At 42.5% G+C, this 15,601-nt stretch overlaps 1 protein-coding gene across 1 annotated transcript in view; it reads right to left on the bottom strand.

Annotated features, from left to right (window-relative positions):
• Positions 1-9,397, bottom strand: part of znf385c (zinc finger protein 385C) — a 118,558-nt gene extending 109,161 nt beyond the window's left edge. The window contains exon 1 of the mRNA XM_061749817.1: positions 9,214-9,397. The gene's annotated coding sequence lies outside the window, so the exon portion shown is untranslated. The remainder of the gene's footprint in view (positions 1-9,213) is intronic.
• Between the last annotated feature and the right edge of the window lie 6,204 nt (positions 9,398-15,601).

The raw sequence follows: 15,601 nt of genomic DNA, 5'->3' as shown, positions 1-15,601 counted from the left end.
TACATACACATTCTAACTTATTTTTTGCTATCCCATTTTTTACCTATGATTTGGTCAAATCAAATATGGCCCTTTAGAACAAACATTTGCCCACTCCTGTTCAATTCCCTTATAGATAACATGCTGTAAAATCAAACAAAGTGAAATGATTACCAAGGACCACAATGTATTTGCATTTTCAAATAAGAGATGTTTGCTGAAGCCTCTTGATTTTTTTTTTTACTTTTCTGAGGTTTGTGTGGACAAATTGTGTCTCCTCAGGACAGCAGTTGCATCCGTTTCATCTTTTGTGCACGCTCTCACTGTGAAAGCGACACTAATACTGCTGTTAACCTCATCCTCGGCTGTTTTGTCAGCAGAAAAAGCCACGGGAAGCCAAAAAAACCAAACAAAAAACAGTGAAGGATAGTCTCTTTACTGGGGGGACAACAATTTATGGTTCAATTACGCCGCATGTCAGGCCGCCATGAGCTTGTGATGACTGCGCTGAAGCTCGGGGGGGATCAAGTCAACACGCTAACTAATGTTGTGCCAAGGGCGGTCGCTTCAACACCAAAACGGTGAGGTCCATTTATGAATGCAAGGTTGAAAACCAATCCACTTCCTCTTCTCTACTATTACACATCATATACCTGCTATTATCATGATTAAATGGTAATAATTGTAACTTTTCTAATCATTCAACCCCTTTATATAACTAAAGAAGAAAACCAGGATACGTTGTTCCCCCACCAATTCGCGATTCGCTGCTCTGTTGTTGTTTTTTTTCCAATCCACCCTCTTATTTGCTGAAATACTCGCCTTAACACTGATTATGGGCTCTCTAAAACACATTATAAGGAATCCCACTTGCAATCCTTGCAAGACTGCAACATGATTGGCTCCTGCAAATATATAAAAAATAATAATACAATACAAAATAAGTTTGTTATGGTTAGGATTAAGGCTAGGGTTGGGGCTAAAACGGTTTAGGATGGGTTATAGTTACGATTACAGTAAGTGGGACTCACATTAACACCGCCACACTTAAGTCACATACTTAACTTTCCTGTCTGGAAGCAGTAAGGCGTGTTCTACCGCGATACAGCAGCCAATCATAGTGCAGCGGTGCGTGTCCTAGAGCCAGTAATATTGGAGTAGGGCCAGAATTGCGAGTGGGATTCCTAATTACGCCCTAAAATGCCATAAATTGGCACTGAAGCCCTATCTATTGGCACAAAGATGCCATAAAATGTGCCAAAAGACCTGTCTTCCCGCCAAGGAACTATGTTGAAGTGACCCATCTCCCGAGAGACAATTTCAGTACAGTATAAACATTTTTAAAGGGTGTCAGTTACTCGCAGTTTTTTGACTATAGTCTCTATTTTATAAAAATTCCACAGTATTCCTTTGTGCTATACTGAGCATAGCCTACTTCCTTTTCCAGTGAAACTAATACTGTATACAGAGAGAAAAAGAGAGAAAATTTTCACATCACAAGTCTGTATTGTTTTCATATCGCAATATTTATTGCAGGGTTTTAAAAAAAATCGCAATGTAATTTTTTGCCTAATATGTTTACAATGTGTTTAAAAAGTGTGTTATAATACTATTAAATCTGTTTGAAATTTTGGAGGGGTATTTTAAGGCTCAAACAAAGAAAAGGTTTTCATATGGTTTCTCTATAGTGTGGATTATCACCGTATGGATTATTAGCGGATGGGCTAGACCTACTACCTGATCGCAGGCTCGTCTTCTTTCATTTTGTTTGAATGGATTGGACCTTGTAAGCGCAAGCAGGATATTTCAGCCGTTTTGAGAGCAGCATTAAACACTGCAACTGAATCAGAGATTGTTTTGTTACTTACCAGTCAATATGAGCAACATAGTTTGGCTAAACTTTTAAAGTGCCGTCGACAGATTGCTAAAGAGTTGTGAGGCTAAGCTAATAAAGCTCTCATTCTTCCTTTGCGCGCTTTCAGTGTGAAGAAGGCGATAAAAGGCGTGCAACCGCGCAAAAGACGCACTTTTGTTCTGGGGCGGGGGGGAATACGAGCTAGCGGGCTAGCTGAGGCTGTGATGGATGTTACCACTGCCGTCAATACCCAGCCTCCACGTCGTGCAGCCCATTCGATAACCAGCTAAGACGACGCCATGTCCTCGCCGCGGTTTGGAAGTCATTCTAGGCCGATCAATGCGGCCACGGAGGCGGCAGACGGCGGGTGGCGGGCAGTTGGAGGCGTTTCGACATTACCTCCCACCCCCTGTACTGACTCTAATAGCCACATCCATTACCGTGGTGGCAGGATGAGACGTTTGCCACGTGGAGATAAAAAAATTAATCGGTCACAGTAGCCCTATTCCACAAAGCCTTGATTAATAATGAAAGCAGCCTATCACTCAATCTTCTTTTAATACTTTGAAGCACCTTGGAAACGATCACTGTGACTCCGATTCACGAGACTAAAATGATAAATCTGGTTTCACAAGTGTAAGAGTGGATTTGTGAACTTTGTAACAGCCTTCTATTTATTTTTAGTGCGTGTTGTCGTTGCTGCAGCACACTGAAGCTGTGTTAAACGCTCGGCAGCATAAACGCTTCACTGTGAGTGTGTTTGCTTAAGCGTACACACTGAGGCCACTGTGTATGTGCAGGTAGCGAGGTCCGCCGTTGAGAATGACTTTGTTGAAGCCAAACACAAGGGACGGAGCGTTGATGGAGCCCCTATGGCAGGTGAAGAATGTGATGTGTTTTGGGGTGGTTTGTTTATGCAACAATAGCGTTTTATAGGCTGGAAAATGCAAACAATTGTTTTGTCTGGCGAGGCCTCGAACTTCGTCGCTGAGCTATGTCCACACGCCACTGCAAAACCTCCAGTGTTTTGCCATTGTGCGCAATCCATCTGTCTGGTATATGACGCTCAAATTTGGTAGCTATTCGACAAAATCAATAGGACAAGTTGGTCCTGGAAGGCGCCCTGGAAATGATCTCTCAGAGATCAGAATGGCTGACTTTGTGTGTTTTTTCAAGCATGAGACTTTTTTATAAGTTTACTCATGATATAGAAGCTTCTCAAATGTTATGCGTGAAATGTTAAAGTGAAACTGGCTTCAGGGACAAATCTTTCTTTTAATTCCAATTCATTAGCAAGGTGGTCTAGTGTTTGGTACTGTAACGCCACTGCAAGCAGGTTTCAGGTTTGATGCTGGGCCATTTAACCTCAGTGTTTCTTGATGCGTTCAAGTGCAGGCAACTTTTATTGTTTGTCAATGTATCGTTATATTAGAATTCTAAGTACAAATGTACCATTTTTTGAAACTACAAGAGGGAAAAAAAGTTAAAGCTGAGCATGGGCTGCCCCAGGGCAAGCTGTATCACTGATGCAGCTCCCAACTGACAAGTGTGGCAGCTTCTGTTGGGTCTTTCCCCGGGAGGAGAGCTTCCCTCTGGGCATGCCGGTCAACTAGGCAGGGGGGCGCTTGCCGTGGTGGTAGAGAGGGCCCTGAGGCAGGCTTCGTGCAGCTGTCAGATTCTGTTTTTGCACTTCCCCCAGTTTTTGGTTCCACCCCCATCTTCCTACATCCAGTCTAACATGAGGCAACGACACAGGCCAGTGGAGGGGACTTGGGCACGAAGAGGGAATGGAAAAATCTGGATGTGTCTTAGTACCAGCTCCAGTTGGGGGATATGGCCTTCAATTAAAATCACAGATTTTTTTTCCCCCCAAAAAATTTGATTTCTGATTTTAATCGCTCCCCCCCCCCCCTTGAATAAGAAGAAAAAGTCTGCAATGTTGCTCATTGTCTGACGCTGCAAACCCAAACCAATACCAAATGACTGATAAAACGGTGCCTCTTAAAGGGGAGATTGCAATTTTCTAAACAAAATCACTTTTTGTCATATTTGTTAAAACGGTCAGTATGACTTTTATATTAGTACATGATAAATATCATCTGTTAAAAAATAAATAAATAAATAAATGTGCCGTCCCTAGCTCCATCTTGAACCTCTAATTTGATATACAAGAAATGCCAAAGGAAAAACAGCCAATTAGAGACAGAAGGCTCGATTTATGCGGTGTCAATCACTTGTCACACATTCGCGGGCACACCCCCTGCAGCCTCAAAGAAAATAAAACCTCAGACCCGTAACATTACACATAAGGTACTTTTGAAAGGCAACAAAGTAACAGGGCAGCGTGAGCCTGCGGGGGTGTGCCCGTGATGATACAGATATATATACTATAGATATGTCTATAAAATATGGGAATTAACCTGTATATTCACTTTTTATGACATTTTTATTTGGTGGTGTCCTGAGAGATTTTTGTATGTAAAATATGTGGCTAGCCTCAATAAAGGTTGGGAAACACTGTGGGCTTCTTGTTGCAGAGCGACACTATCAATATTGGATGTTGGCGTACCACAGGTGATACCAACGCCGCACATCACAATATCAATACTGTATTTTCTCCCACCTTGAGTGGAAATTGTGTTCGTCATTAATTAAGCCTGTTGAAGTCATGTGTGCTCATGAAGCAATGAATCTAGACAGCTCAGTGACTTATTCAGTCCAACCTTTAACACACTTTCTATTGTTCCCATAATACATTTCATTAAAGCTCCAAACTAAATATACAAGTTGGTGCACCGCGTTGTCCCCCAGTTAATTGGGAATTAAGTGTGTGTTTGCACTGGCAGGTCAACAAGCCGCGAGCGACGTCATAGCTGCGGCCATCGCTTTGAACTTTTCGTGGAATCTAAGCGAAGGTTGCTAATGATTTTTCAAGAAAGGTCAGCTGACGTTTGGATCGTCACGGTGTGTGCGGGCTTAAAGCTTCGGCGTTTGGCGGTCACCCTGGCTCAGCGGGTGACGCGAGCAAAGACAGCGGCCGTATGGAAACTGACGGAAGGACAAAACAAAATGGGTGGCGGGCACGGCAGGAGATAGTGAGGTGAGATAGCAGCTTGGAGGATCGTTTCACCATGAAAGAGGAAAAAGACCACATAAGAAGAAATCAGGTTTTAATATCTCAACTATCATAGAAAGCTTGTAATATTATATGAATGCTCGTTGTGATCCAATACAGTCAGTAACACATCCGAGCCTATTCACACCAGATTTTAGTAAAATTGATTTAAAACTGTCACGGAAAAATATTATGTGGCGTGCTGAGATAAGCTTCTTTTTTACGATCATTATTTATGCATGTAATGCACGAGCTCCCACGGTTTTCCACATATCATATGAAAAACGGGAAAAAACGTACTGGATTACAAATTACTACATTTGAAAACTGACAATTGCACATTTTCAGCCCCCTGATTTAATATGATTTGGTGAGTTTCTTAGTTTTATGTGTTAATAACTATTTACTGTACTATATTACTATACTTTGAGGTGTCACAAAACAAAAAAGTGTTAGCGTCAAAGTCACTGTTCTGCTTGACGATTCTTTCAACAGAAAGCTCGTTTTCTCCACTTTTTGGGTCACCGGCGTTTTGGGTTAAACCAACCCATGTTCTACTGCCGAGTACTAAAGAAGGAGAAGAAGAGTCTCCTCTTTCTTTTGGGAAGTTCGGTGCTTATAATGTCACAGAACACAATATTCTGTGGGTCTTGAAAGATCAGTCAAAATGCACTAAAACGGCAATATGGAGACCTCTGCTTGGAAAATGACTGGCAGTGAATGAGTTAAATATCTAGACTACATTAGACCCTGCAAATGACATGATGTATATTGCACTACAGCTTGGTTCAGACCATATTTAAGAGAGAAAATACATTAGACAAGGGTTGTCAAACTCATTGAAGTTCAGGGGCCACATACAGCCTAATTTGATGTCAAAGGGGCCAGACCACTAAAATTATACCATACTTCATCCATCCATCCATCCATTTTCTGTACCGCTTATCCTCACTAGGGTCACGGGCGTGCTGGAGATACTTCATATAATATTAAATAACAACACGGTTTTCCCCTTTGTTTTAATGCAAAACAAAACAAGTACATTAGTAAAATCTTTAACTTTAATGCCATGTTTTATTATTTTAAAAAACAACCAAAGTTTAAGTCACAGGTAAAATATAGTATTGCACTTATGAAGACTAGGAATGACTATAATTCCATTTTCTACCTAATAATAAGAATAATTCTCAAAATTACCCTTTGTCCCCACCACCACAGCATATGTTTCTTCACTTTTAAATTCCTCCTCGGGCCAGATTGTAGCCCCTACCGGGCCGGATTTGGCCCGCGTTCCGTATGTTTGACACCCCTGCATTAGCCTGTGTTCGCCACGCTATTACACCCATATGTTTACGTGAATACTTGGCAGCAAAGGTGACATCCGACAGTACACAATGCACACCATTAAGACACCTCACAGAAACACTCAAACGACCACCCGGACACTAAATGAAATTAAATATCACAATGCACAGTCCGGCATAACAACACAAAAGACTTACAGAGCATCCAGCAAATATTTTATATTATGAAGCACACTCCCTGCTTTATTTTCTCTCATTAGCAGTGAAAAATTGCTACGATTATTTCCATGCGTGCGAGATATTGGCTGTCAGTCCCAATAGATCTGATTAAAAGTGAATATTTGGGGTAAATTATATCATTTGAATGTCACTGTATGAAAAAATGTCAATGCTGCATTGCTCAATCAGACACACACACACACACAACGTTCATCATTAGTGTCATAGTAGGAGTGCACATGGCAAGTGTATTTCACCACTTTAAGGCCACTATTGCACCAGTTTTACTGCAAAATACAGTATATTGCACAATAATATAACAATAAATACAGTTTAAATAGGTCGAAAGCAGTTATTGAGTCACTTGTTTGTGTTTTTCGCATTGATCATCGGCGAGGCTGAAGTCATATTAGTAACTGAATTGACATTATTTCCCCTCATGTTTGTACTAACTGCCACTACAATTGCTGTCGCTGCACAAAAAGCAGTACAACAGCAATAGGGGTGAGAATCACAATGCAATAGTGGTATTTTGGTAGTATGATGATACAATTATTAAGTGATCAATGTATAAATCAGAAAAGAAAAATCTATGATCAATCTACAATTAGTCCGTATTCACAACGCTATGATCAATATACAATTAGTCTGTATTCACGACGCTATCGTAAACTCATGTTTACATGACTACTTGATAGCAAAGGTGACGTCCCCTGGACATAATTAAAAATGAGTCATTTTGTTGTAAAATGTCATTCAGTTATATTTCTGACTTTTCAAAATCACCACTTTAAGACCACTAATGCAATAATTACTGCACAAATAGAGTATGTTACTAGGGATGCAATGATGACACTTTGTTTTTTGACCGAGTATGAGTACACGTACTTACATTTGTAGATGTGTAACAATTAATCGATTATCAAATGAATCGATAACCATTTTGATAATCAATGCATCATTTAGAGTCATCGTTTAACTAACGAATCCTCTGATTTCAGCCTCTCAACAGTAAATATTCTGTGATTTCTGTAGTCTTCCATGAAAGCAGACTTATTATCTTTGTGTTTAAGCACATTAAGGCATTTGGAAACATCTGCTTTTACTTTGGGAAACAATGATCAACATTTTTGCCTATTCTCTGACATGTCGCAGACCAAACTAATAACTAAATGATAATACATTCATGGTCAAAATAATAGCCCGTTTATGCTATTATGAAAAATCAGTCCAAACACTAGGGCGCGCTATGTAAATGGTGAACATACATAAAAGATGAAGAAGAATGTAGAGTCTGGTGGATATAAACATAAGACGCCATGTTACCGCTGTGTGTTAACAACAAAATAAAGTGAGTAAAATAGAAATACAAGACCGCTTCTTGAGAATACCACAAGTTATAGAATGGACAACTGAAGTGATACTTTATTAAACCATTGCTTACTTTTCAGTGCTCTCCTCCGCCACCGCCCGAGTGAACCATAATTTGCAGGCAGCTAAGAGTTTCGTCACACAAAAGTATCTCCATACAGCTAACAGGGTTCCTCGCCGGAAGGTATATGGCAGGCTGGTAAAGTGGTATCGGTGTGTAGTTTCGGTGCATTTTTACAAATCAGTACTGAACTGATGTACAGTTTCGGCACCAATACCATACCGATACTGGCGCATCCTTACATATTCCAGAGTAATCCAACGATGAACAGTGTTTAAATTCATCCGGAAATGAGTCAATTGTCTGTTTTTCACTGATTATCAGTGAAAATACTTGGCTCAAGTCATATTAGTGACTGAAATGGACATTGATACCATCTTGCGTATCAACTGCCCCTACACAGTAATTACCGTTGTTGCGCAGAATACAGTAGCAAGATTTTGGAGGGCAATTTATTGAATATGCGATTAGAACTTTGAATGTTTAGGATGGTAAATGGAGGCAATGTTGCCATTGACATCTATCAAGTGTTGTTTTTTTGGCTCGTGCCATCGAGCATCCCGTTAATCTGTCATCAACCGCCTAAATTTGAAACCCCTGAGCGCCAGTAAAGCATCCTCAAACTTGTTAAACTTAATTCACAAACCCTTTTTCTGTGAAGTAAGTCATTCGAATTTCATTTCACTATAGTTCTGATTACAATATACAAAATCACACACATATGTACTGTGTCACAAAACATACTAATAGGTATATTTCTCTACTGCAATAATTACTGCACAAATACAGCACATTACACACTGATCCAACAATAAATAGGGTTTAAATGCTTCCTAAACTGAGTCATTTGGCTTTTTTAAACGGATTAATAGTGAAAACAGTAGGCTCAAATCATATTAGTGACTACAATTGACATTAATTCACCTTATGTTTGTATGAATAACCACTATAATTGCTGTTGATGCACAATAAGCAGTGAAATTACAATATATTAGGAGAATATTTATAGACTGTAGCACTGAAACTTCATTCTGTTGGACACAAAATGGAGGAAATGTTGAGTCCACCTTAATGGCGTTATAATGGTTAATATGAATTGTGTTGTGGCAAGTGCCATCCAATATTTTTTTTTTCATATGTCGTCACCCGCCTACATTTACAACCCCTGAACATAAATGAAGCATCCTCGCTCGCTCAAATTTACACAATGTTCATTCACAAATACTTTCCGACATCTTTTTTAGTCACTTTCTCTCACAATTTGGCACCAAGTTTCACTTCCTGGACGACAAACTCCATTAAAACTTACCAACACGTTCCAGGTGTCCGCACCTGAAGCTCTCGCCCAGCAACAGGCGAACCGGCAAAACGGACACGGGGCGACTTGTCAAACCGGGGGCCCGGTTCTGTGTTATTCCTCCCCGGTCCGGTGCTCGTCGGTGATGCTAAGCAAGCGGCGGTCAAAGTTTATCAAGAACCACTGACCGCCCGAAGAGAAGCAAACTGAACCATCCGATGCCGCCAAGAGTGTGCGCGTGCACTGTGGTCAAGCTTGCACAAGGATGGACGCCGGCGAGATTGTACCGGAAACTGTGTTTCAAAATGTAGGCATTAATCGTCAGTCAGACGTTTGGAAATGTTCTTGGGCAAGGATATGTGCTTCATACTCCGTATTTGCTCGCCTGTATTATCATTTCAACATTTGATTTGACATGAAGGTGTGGTTTACGCAGCATTGATATAGATGTTTCCAATACAGCTGCCTTATGAACTGTTTTATCTTGAAACGTTTATCCGGATCTGCGTGTTGCCAGGCTTTGAATGGCAAATGGATACATTTTCAAGTACAGTAACTGTCTGGCACTCAATTAATAACCTCAATGTGTACTGTATTTATATTACTATATTAAATGAATTATTAGTAAAAAAAATATGTTCAATGTTCTAAACTACAAAAAATAATTGTCCTTTTTTATGTTTTCTTAAACATTTCAAAATACCTGTAATTATTAGTATGTTAATATATCAAATATATTATTAAAAATGTATTACATCCAATTTAAATGCTAGAATATTATTGTCATTTTTCTTACGTCAGTATATTTGTAGATATGTTTTGTGGTTGTTATATTAATATGTTGAATACTGCAAATATTACATCCAGTTTAAACTCCAGAAAATTCTTGGTGTTTAAAAGATTTTTTTTTTTTTTTTTTTTTACTTTAGTATCCCTTTTAAAATAAATTAAATCATGATAATGACGATCATACCAGTTCGGTTTTTTTTTACTTGGGTTTCATGATAACGTTGTCATTAGTATTTATTTACTTATTTCATGTTTCAACTACCCACAGTGACAGGCCACTTTCTTCATTTTAACTTTAAAAGGTTATTACATATATAATATATCCATCCCTCCTGGAAGCCGTCACCTTATCATGGTGGAGGGGTTTGTGTGTCCCAATGATCCTAGGAGCTAAGTTGTCTGGGCTTCACACCCATGGCAAACAGGTCCGAGGTGAGGGACCAGACAAAGCACGAAGAGAGGGGCGGAGGTGTCAACTGATCACCACCTGGTGGTGAGTTGGCTCTGACGGTGGGGAAAGATGCCGGTCCGTCGTGGCAGGCCCAAACGTATTGTGAGGGTCTGCTGGGAACGTCCTATCAGGCCTTTTTGCCCTGTGGGACTCCTGAGGCAGCTGATGGGTACCGGCTGGCCAAGCGGAATGCAGCTTAGGTGGTCGAGGAAATTCTGGTCCACCATCCGGCGTCTCAGGAGGGGAAAGCAGTGCACCACCAACACTGTGTATAGTGGGGATGGGGCGCTACTGACCTCGACTCGGGACGTTGTGAGTCGGTAGGGAGAATACTTCGAAGACTTCCTCATTCTGACCGACACGCCTTCCCATGAAGAAGCAGGGTCTGGGTTCTTTGAGGCAGGCTCTCCTTTCTCTGGGGTTGAGGTCACCGAGGTGGTTAAAAACCTCCTTGGTGGCAAGGCCCCGGGGTTGGATGAGATTCGCCCGGACTTCCTAAATGCTCTGGATGTTGTGGGGCTGTCCTGGTTGACACGGCTCTGCAACGTCGCATTGACATCAGGGACAGTGCCTCTGGATTGGCAGACTGGGGTGGTGGGCCCCCTTTTTAAGAAGGGGGACCGGAGGATGTGTTCCAACTACAGGGGGATCACACTCCTCAGCCTCCCTGGGAAGGTCTATTCAGACGTGCTGGAGGGTCCGTCGGGAAGTCGAATCTCAGATCCAGGAGGAGCAGTGTGGTTTTTGTCCTGGCCATGGAACAGTGGACCAGCTCTACAACCTCGGCAGGATCCTCGAGGGTGCATGGGAGTTCGCCCAACCAGTCTACATGTGTTTTGTGGACTTGGAGAAGGCGTTCGATTGTGTGCCTCGGGGGGGTCCTGTGGGGGGTGCTTCGGGACTACGGGGTACCGAACCACCTGATACGGGCTGTTCAGTCCCTGTACAACTGGAGTCAGAGTTTGGTCCGCATATCCGGCAGTAAGTCGGACTCATTTCCGGTGAGAGTTGGACTCCGCCAAGGCTGCCCTTTGTCACCGATTCTGTTCATAACTTTTATGGACAGAATTTCAAGGCGCAGCCAAGGCATAGAGGGGATCCGGTTTGGTGGCCTCAGTATTGCATCTCTGCTTTTTGCAGATGATGTGGTTCTGTTGGCTTCATCAAGCCGTGATCTCCAACTCTCACTGGAGCAGTTCGCAGCCAAGTGTGAAGCAGCTGGGAGGAGAATCAGCACCTCCAAATCTGAGACCATGGTCCTCAGTCGGAAAAGGGTGGCATGCCCTCTCCAGGTCGGGGATGAGATCCTGCCCAAGTGGAGGAGTTCAAGTATCTTGGGGTCTTGTTCACGAGTGAGGGAAGAATGGAACGGGAGATCGACAGGCGGATCGGTGCAGCGTCTGCAGTGATGCGGACTTTGTATCGGTCCGTTGTGGTAAAGAAGGAGCTAAGCCGAAAGGCGAAGCTCTCAAATTACCGGTCGATCTATGTTCCTACCCTCACCTATGGTCACGAGCTGTAGGTCATGACTGAAAGAACAAGATCCCGGATACAAGCGGCCGAAATGAGTTTCCTCCCTTAGATATAGGGTGAGAAGCTCAGTCATCCGGGAGGATCACAGAGCAGAGCCGCTGCTCCTCCACATCGAGAGGAGCCAGATGAGGTGGCTGAGGCATGCCTCCCGGACGCCTCCCTGGTGAGGTGTTCTGGGCACGTCCCACCGGGAGGAGACCCCGGGGACGACCCAGGACATGCTGGAGAGACTACGTCGTTCAGCTGGCCTGGGAACGCCTCAGGATCCCCCCGGAAGAGCTGCACGAAGTGGCTGGGGAGAGGGAAGTCTGGGCATCCCTGCTAAAGCTACTGCCTCCGCGACCCGACCTCGGATGAGCGGTAGAAAATGGATGGATGGATTTTGTCAGCACCAAAATGAGTTAAGGCGTTCCTCGGTGTGCCCTGCGAGGACCATTATAGTTTTTTTTCTCTCTCTCTCTCTTATCCTTGGCCAGAATTTCAGAAAACACACACAAATTTAATGCTGATCATGTAGAATTGTGATACAGATGCTGTGATACCGTGATACTGGTCTTGTTGTTTGGCCACAGCATGTGTTGCGATAAACAGGAAAGCCAAACAGACCTGAATATAGAGTGGGGTGACCCTAACCCCCCCACCCACCACGAGAGGTATACATGGAGGACATTGTCACCCACGAAGGGCGATGACTACTTTTTGGCCTCGCTCTCATCCTCCTTGGTGCAAAATGCACTGGCCTTCTGACAAGAAAGCCCCGTAAAAATAGAATGTGGGGTCCTGAAGCATAACACTTCCCCCCAACCTTCCGAACCGCCTTAAACATCTTAAAATAATCAGTGTTGTTGTTAACATACTAACAAGCTTGTATTTATGTGTTATTTTATTAACATGCTCGTTTCAAGTGGCGTGACTAAAGGTCAGGAAGTTCAAGCCTGGCAGGAGGTCCAGTTTCTGAGGCCGGGTGCACCTGTCTGCTGTCGGGTTCTCTGGGTGCCCTTTGGGTGCTGACAGCTCTGCTTATAGACGCCAAGACAACACAGTGCACATCACCCGTCATGACGAGATCAAGCAGATTATCCTGATTGATTATCTTGTGGTATGAAAGTGATTTTTTTCCACACCGATCTGCTCCGAAAAACGGTCGGTGACAACACTCGTAAATGATAAACCTGTTCAATATTTAAAGCAGGGTACACGCATACTGACAATTGGGACAAATTTGAGAACTGTTCCTCCCTTTCAATGAAAAGCAACAAAGGCCTGATTATAGGACACCTCTAACGATGATCAGGATTGTTCATCCTTTGGTGTGAGTTGTGTTAAGAATGATTTTCCTTTCCCGATCTACTCAGAAAACGATCAGGGCCGACAATTGAAAAAACGTTAAACCTGTTCAAGATTTATGATTGTAAATCTTTAACCACACACAGACATTCAGGCATAAGTTAAGCATTTTTCCCCTTTTTCAATCAAAGTCAGCAAAGGTCCAGTTAACGGATTTCTCTCAAGATTATCCTGATTAATTATCTTGCGGTGTGGGGTGTGTGTGTTAAGAGGGATTTCCTTATCAAATAAGGCAATATTTCAATTTACCTACTTGTCATATATTTGAGACAATTCTCCTCTAGCATCGTGGAGTCTATAGTCAAGCACGAACACTTTGGGTTTTCAATGATTTTCAACACAGTAGATGTAACTGAAGTTATCTACAGTAAAGCAAGATCGCTATTCATTTTAAATGGGACCAGATCCTAGAGGTAACTGATACTGGTACTGTGAAGCCAGTATTTAAAAAACATTTTTACATGGTTATTTATCTTTAGTAAAACATGTTTCCTTTACTGCAAGTTGATTGCAAATTGATGCTTTATGCACGGTCTGAGCAAAAACTCAATTGGTTTTGCGGGATAGATTTCTGAGGGACCTGTGTACTGTGTTGTTACCCGCATTAGCGGGCACATAAAGTGTCCTCAGCCCTCCTCCCACTCGCGCCGCTCTCAACAACCTGTATTGCATCAACCTGGTCGCCACGGCAACCGGAGCGCCCACCACAGCATATTGCGTCTGAGACTGAAAAAGCCATCTGTGAGCAACCACTCACTGAAGGAGTTTATTAACTTTAAAAGTGTGAGTGCAGACAGGTGGCAGGTGTGTGGGAAGAAAGACAAAATGGCAGACAACATGCTGGTTGGTTGGTTGGTTGGTTGGTTGGTTGGTTTGTTGGTTGGTTGGTTGAACAGGGCGGGAGGTAATCAGGCTTGGGTGTGGTCAGTGAAAATGAACCCAAAAATGTGAATAGCCAAGGGGGGTGGCACATGACCTTTTCACACAGGGCTAGGTAGCTTTTATGAGTTTTTTTTCCCTTAACAAATAAAATCACCATTTAAAAACGCAATTTAATCCATCCATCCATTTTCTTTCGCACTTATGCTCACTAGGGTCGCAGGCTACTGGAGCCTATCCCAGCTATCTTCAGGCGGTGTACACCCTGAACCGGTCGCAAGCCAATCGCAGGGCACATAGAAACAAACAACCATCCGCACTCACATTCACACCTACGGACAATTTAGAGTCTTCAATCTACCTACCACGCATATTTTGGGGATGTGGGAGGAAACCGGAGTGTCCGGAGAAAACCCACACAGGGACGGGGAGAACATGCAAACTCCACACAGGCGGGGCCGGGATTCTAACCCCAGTCCTCAGAACTGTGAGGCACCCCACCGTGCCGGCACACAATTTTATGTTATGTTTATCATGTTTTATGTAAAAGCCAAATGTGGTAGTTGATAAATAGATTTATGTGATGTATAAGAAAAGCAGTGAGGAACAGTGCAAGTGGGTTCATGCTTTTAACTTCAGTTATTGAGTTCGTCAAAATCCAAAATAAATATATTGTATAACTGTGAGACCTAGAGAAATGTCTGGAGGCACAATAATCATAATAATAAAAGAAGACTAGTACAGTCGTGGGCTCACTTCAAAATTGTCTGAATATGTATGTGACACAAAGCATTTGAATGGACGTCTTTGATTAAATAACATTATTATTATTATTATAGAATGAGATAAAGATATAATAATGATAATAATATTGCTGGTAGTTTCGTAAAGTTCATTGGTGAGGAAATGAGACTTGTCATGATCAAAGATAAGACAGTTATTATGTGAGAGCCAATAATTACCTCAGCCAGAGAGCCTCCTTTCATCTTTGCGCACCACTTCCTGTCTAGGCTCCTTGTAATATCAACCAACACCGTAGAAAATTAGCACAAGCGTATTGTATTGCTCTTATGTTATATTAACATATCATCTTTACTATACTTTAATGTTCCTGTCGGCGGCTGAAGGTTACTCGTGTCTTCGGGCCTGTGAAAATGTCACAAAGGCCCCGCTTCATTATCAGACACGTAAATAGACATTTCCCTCCAGATCAAACCCACTTTCCCCTACTGTGACCCCGGCCGCTAGGTCGCGCATACTTCAGCGCGCTACACCATTGCGACCGCCTGCAGGGCATCATGGCACTCTCTCGTGATCATTGTGATGTCATGAACTGCCGTCGTCATCCTCCGTGTGGATTTTAACTGAAAAGACACACAAGGGAAACATTAGGCTGAGTAC

The sequence above is a fragment of the Phyllopteryx taeniolatus genome, chromosome 16 (assembly GCF_024500385.1).
Source record: "Phyllopteryx taeniolatus isolate TA_2022b chromosome 16, UOR_Ptae_1.2, whole genome shotgun sequence".
NCBI classification, from domain to species: domain Eukaryota; kingdom Metazoa; phylum Chordata; class Actinopteri; order Syngnathiformes; family Syngnathidae; genus Phyllopteryx; species Phyllopteryx taeniolatus.
This window is presented reverse-complemented; position numbering and strand designations above follow the sequence as displayed.